Here is a 6,148-nt window from a genome sequence, read left to right on the forward strand (position 1 = left end):
TTCAAGATCAAATCTCTTTTTTTTCCTTTTTTTAAATTTTTTTTATTTTTTAAATAAATCCAATGCCTCTTGGCCCTGATGTGGCTGCACAGCTTCTCAGCTGAATGGTAATCTGAACACTGCACCTTATGGCAGCTGACAAACATCTGCCCAGGAAGCTCCAGGGCAGCTGCTGAGCCAGTCGGACCTTGTGGTGATGTCACTGAGTCAAGTGTTGTCTCCAAGGTCCAGAATTAACTTTCCTCTTATGCAATGAGGAGGTCCAAATGGCAGGAGTAGCCTTCAGATCCTCTCTGGAGTTTTGAACTGATTGACACATTATTAAAATAGAACGTCGCTGAGTGCATGAGGCAGACGTGAGGAATTAGGTTTGCAAAACTATCCATTTCTATTTAAAGATTTCCCATCGCCAAAGACAACATATAAAGTTTAGTACAGTTTCTATGGCTACCACATTGTTGCTATGTGACAGAGTTGAAAGATGAGTTGGAGAGTGTGTCTGCTATGTAAAGGCATGTGATTAGTAGTTTATATGAACAGCATTTACTGCAAAAAGTCCTATTTTGTAGATTTGGTCTTGTGGGTACACCTTTGAAATGTCAAATGCTGGAATGACTTTATCGTTGCTGTAAAGTCATATATCAGTAATATGCTGTAGACTAAATGCAAATCTGTCTGCTGACTGAGCACTGAGTATGACCCGTCCCTGTCGAGGGGCTTTGATTCTCTGAATATCCAATTAGTCAGGGTTAATTAATTCAGTAAAGCTGGTTCCGGCGCCCCTCTTGTTTCCAGCGTTATTTGAAGCCTCTTTGCTTTTTTAGATTCGGCTTCACAGAAACAAAGTGATTAAAGGAGAAAAAGAAAACATGAATTGCAGGGTGGAAGAACACGTCCATGCTGAGTTGTTTTTTTTTTCCTTTTCTCACTCTCTCTTTCTCTTCCTTTCCTTCTGTTCGGCCTGTCTGTAGTCTGTAAGTCTTCCCCAAGTGTGAGAAGTCAACGTCTGCTGTCGGCGCTAAGGAGATGTCAGCTTATAACTCAGCAGGTCTGTTGATCACTGTGGCTTTGATTATAGCTGTGCAAAATAACAGCTCCCCTCTCTGTGCAATCTGTGCAGGCCTTCCTCTGTCTGCTCTGCTGTGTGCCATTTCACGGGGCCCTTTGTTTCTCTGATGTCTTCCTCTGATAACAGTCATCATCGGCCGTGTATTATGGGTATAACAATGTCCTTTCTTTAAGTTGTCTGCTTGGTAATTATGTCCAAACATGTACTGATGAACAAGGTGTTTAAGTGAACGCTTTCACCGTCAGTATTCGCACAACGTTCGAGCGTGGGAAGCACCTGGCTGCATTAATATGCTATTATTTTTATGTTCTTATTCTTATTATTCTTATCCCTGTTTCAGGAACTGTTGAGCGTATGATGAGCTTTCAAAATGACTCAGTAAGAATAACAATAAAAATCCACAGTTGCCTGGTTAAAACAAGTCTGTGCTGCGGAGACCTCCCTGGGATCCAAGGTTTTAACTCAGCAGTGGCCTCATATCATTTCATCATCATTAAATGATTCTAAATGTGAACTCTAAGCTACATGTTGTGCATTCATTTTGCCCCGATCCTTGTTATCTGACCATCAGGGATCTCTCATAGGATGGTAGCACAAGCGATTTGATTTCTTGCCATCTGACTGTCATTAAAAACGTGCTATTTATTCATGAACAAGGTTACTCACACCATTTGGACTCAGATGCTCGCTATCAGACGCGCTGTCTGCTGGACGATAATTAGGTGTCGGACTCAATGTATAAGTGAGATGAAGGAACAGGAGGCCCTTGGTGTCTGTTCTCAGCTCGGCAGATGGATTTTTCTCCCTTTTTGAGTCTTTCTTGAAGACAATATGGACTTTCAGAAAAAGCTGACGGGGGCAGTTGGATTCTTAATGAGAGGAAAGTCAAAATATGTCAATATGACTAAAGACCACAAAATCATACGCATAACGATACAGAAAATTCATTAGGTTTCGCACTTCAGCCACTAAGGTTACAATTTCGGTAGCCTTTTCTCCTGAAACGTCCTCGTGTCTGTGTGACGGTGACGCGTTGAGTGTGCATATGTGTGACAGGGAGAGATAAGTCGGGCCTGCGGGGAGGAAGGAAGTAGCTGGTAAATGGTTTAATTTCCAGCTGAAACCACTGATGCCACTTTAGTCCTCCTGAGATGAACTGAGTGCCTGTGAAATGTGAGCGGCCACAAAGACAAGACTTCATGTAATTTGACATACAGGCAGCACTTCATGGACGGCAACACGAGAGCCTGTTGTGAGCAAACGCCTTCGCACCATCAATATGATATGGATTCTATGGTGTCTAGAAACAAATAACAACGCTGTAAACAAACAACAAATTGATCTGTGACTAACCAGAAAGGGATTTTGGAAAATGCTGTGCTTCCAACTTTGTGGCAACAGTTTGTTGAAGGCCCTTTTCTATTCCAGCATGACTGTGCCCCAGTGCACAAAGCAAAGCTCCATAAAGACATGGTTGGATGAGTTTGGTGTGGAAGAACTTGACTGGCCCACACAGAGCCCTGACCTCAACCCCATCCAACACCTTTGGGGTGAACTGGAACGGAGATTGTGAGCCAGGCCTTTTGGTCCAACATCAGTGTGTGACCTCACAAATGCTCTACTGCATGAATGGGTAAAAAACAAAAAACCAAAGCCTGCAACAGCCACAAAGGGGGCACCAAATCCCCACCAAAGACCATGTGCTTAGGATGCAGTCCCACCAAAGTCCCTGTTGGCGTAATGGTGATGTATACGTGTATACGGGCGTTTCTTTTGAACCAGACGGTTGTTGGGATGTTTCAGTCAGGACCAAAGTGGTGCCACCAACAGACCAACCAAACTAATCATTAAAAGCAAGAACTAACATTTAGATTCAGTCTCTTAGTCTCAGAACATCAACAAATACGCTTCACAGTTGAACAGAGGAGTCCATGGCAGAACAGGCCGAGACACTAATTTCTTCATCTTCAACAGTGCATTTTGACTACAAGATGCTGTTTGCTTCGTGTGAGGTTGTCATTATCTGCATGTTCAGAAACTAGAGAATGAAACAACGCACGAAACACCCACCTTTGATCAAGGTCACACCTGCTGGCAGCCGCTCTTAGTCGTTCTGGGAAACACGGGAAATTACAACGCAAAGTGAAATAAGAAATATGTTTAGGGGAAGTCTGTGCAGAAAAAGAAAAAGCGAACAACGTCAGAGGAGGTGGACTTATGATATCTGTCAGACTGAACCTGAGTGTGTTATAATTACTGTCATAAAACATCCCACTGCAGAACATCTCCAGTCTTCACCTCCACCACAGAGATCGTTCCTTTACTTTAAAACAAAGTTTCTTTATGAATATTGTCATAACGCATTATGTAAACGCGGGAGCTGCGACACTGAACTAAGGAAAGGAAGCACCGGGAGCAGCGTGTCGGCGGTGGGCGGCAGCTGTATTTACCGCCTCTGACTTAACGAGCATGAGGAACACTTCAGAGCTGATGTCAGCGCTCACCTCTGAGCAGGAGTGGCTTTTCACCGACTGCTCCCAATGCATAACAATAAACCACTGGAGCTGTTTGTGCGGCTCGCCGCGCTGTCTGCTTGCGTTTCGCCTCTGCTCGCCTCGACCAGCGGCTTGTGTTGTGACATGCAGCGAGTCTGGGCCTTTGGCGGTGCAGAGTGTTGTTAGTACAGTGTTAAAATACAGTGTTATTACTGTATTTTTAATTACACCGACAGTCCTGTGTTTAATGTAGCATGACGAGGCATTTCTCCAGCATAAAGGAGAAGATTCAGCAGACACTGACTTGACAATATGTTGTAACTGATCAGGGCCAAATGCTCTGAGCTGAAAACTGACATGTGTGAGTTAAAACAGTCAAACAAAGTCTAACGTCTCTGTCAAGCCTTCATGTTAATGTCAGCACTCAGTACAGTCTGGGAAATGGATTTCAAACAGCTGACTACTGGCAAAATCACAAATACGACAGAAGATAAGAAAACATATAAAGCAAATGTTTCTTCCCTTTTCTTAAAAATTCCACATATACACAAGTACATATGTGCACATATAAATAAATACACAGTACATTAACTTATGTGCACGTGTGATATGAATTCATACTTTAATTGCAGTAAAGCCACGATGACAAAGGCGCTAAAAGGTACAGCAAACACCTTTCATTTTAAAATAATGAATGTGTTTGCATTTGGGTTCAGTGTCCTTATGTGTCCCTCCTTTGTTCCCGTCGTGTGTCAGTCAGAGAGCTCGTTGTTGCTCAGCTCATCTGAGAGGCACAAAGAGCTGCAGTTGTGGTGCTGACTGTAAAATGTGTTCCGTTTAAAGTCGTCTGAGATTCGGGTGAATAAAAGGCTTCAGACTGAGCCTCTTGTGTCGTCTAACTTGGTCCCATAATCACAGTTTTGCCTCACGGGGCTTTACAGCCTGTAAGACCGCTGATCAGCACACAAATCCCGCTCTGTGTGCTGAGACACGTTCGCTGATGCTCTTAGGTTAAAGTCGGGAGATTAATTAGAAAATGCAACGTTCATGTAACTCTGACTGATCTTCGCAAATTTCTATTTTGCTGAGGATGAAGAGGCTCTGCGATGTTTGTCAAAGCTGCTTTTCCGGTGCCTCCTCCTGACACTAATGAAACGGAGCTTCTGCCAAGGCTGGAGGCTCAGGCTTCCTTTTCAAGGTTCTGCCTTCATATTCAGAAAATGCATTTCAGCACTTCATTAGGACACATGACATGTGCTGCAGTTGTCGCAGACGTGTCTCTGGAAAGGCTGCATAAAGCGTACAGCTGTGTGCACAATGAGGCCTTTGTAAGCAGCTGCTGTGCTTCAGTAGACTCAATCCGCACTTCTGGAGTGACACAGTTTGGTAAAAATACACAGTGCTGAAGTATTACTCCGCAGCGGGAGCACTTCTGTTCCACCGTGCACCTCAGTGACTGTCTCTTGATTCCAGAGGAGTGCGGTTGAACAGCTCCCGGTGCTCCTGAATGACATGCGCGGCCTTTTGTCTCCCCCTGCTGGCCGCCTGCAGGGCTCACCGCCCGCCTTTCGTTTCCTGCAGGTACACTAGCTGTCACTGTAATACCGGACATGGACACGAAGCGTCCGCCCGGTGTTTGCTCTTTGTTTACAAGGCGCTACGTGGCCTCGCAGTCCGTCAGATGCTTTCCGTTCATGGAGCTGCTCTGACTCCTCTCGTTTGGCTGCTTACAGCTGCAGCCAGCCAGGCTGGAAATGCCGATCATTTTAAATGTAAACGAAAAACTCACGTGTGTCCGGCTTTCTTATGGCGTTGCATATTTTTGGGGGTTTATCATTTTACTATTGATCATTGTCACTTGTTCTATTTTATGTTATTTAACCTTAATCAATTCCATCTTGTGCACTAATGTGTAATAATTAGATTTTTAATTGCTTGTTTTTGGTTGTGTTAGTGTGCGTTTGTCTCTGAATCCTAATTTTACATCCTCTGTTTCGTTTTGCATTTAATTTGCCCAAGAGGTTCTTTATGGAGTAAAGTTTGACTGAACGTATTATCATCACACTGCGTCTGAGCTGGTTTCCAGCGTGAGTTTCTCATCTCTAAGGTAACCGTTTTTAAGCATTGCTGTTGTTTGGATAATGTTTTGAAGCAAATTGCCTGTCCTCCATCTGTCCTCCACCCAACAGGTTAAAGTAAGACAACCTACTTCCTCACACACCTGAGGAAAGTGACTCATGTCTCTGAGAAAATGATGTGGACTTTTTGGAAGCGTCTCCAGATGGACAATGTCATCTTTATTCCGCACAAACAGGCCGTTATGCTGTTGCTCTGCCGCTGACCCCGTCGCTTTTTATGTCATTTTCCACTTGTAACACTTTGAAAACCCGCGGAAGAGAAGGCTCCTGTGCGAAGTGATGCAGTCAGTTTATCATGTGTGGGGTTTAATTCAGTTAAAGCAAAGCTAATGCTGTCAGGATGAGCTCAGCCTTTTCATCTCGTTTCTTTGTGTGTGTGAAACAACACAAAAGCCAGCTGAATGAAATGCCAGGCTCATCATGTAGCTCATTCTTGTTCGCCTTCA

This window comes from Scatophagus argus, chromosome 8 (assembly GCF_020382885.2).
Source record: "Scatophagus argus isolate fScaArg1 chromosome 8, fScaArg1.pri, whole genome shotgun sequence".
NCBI lineage: Eukaryota > Metazoa > Chordata > Actinopteri > Scatophagidae > Scatophagus > Scatophagus argus.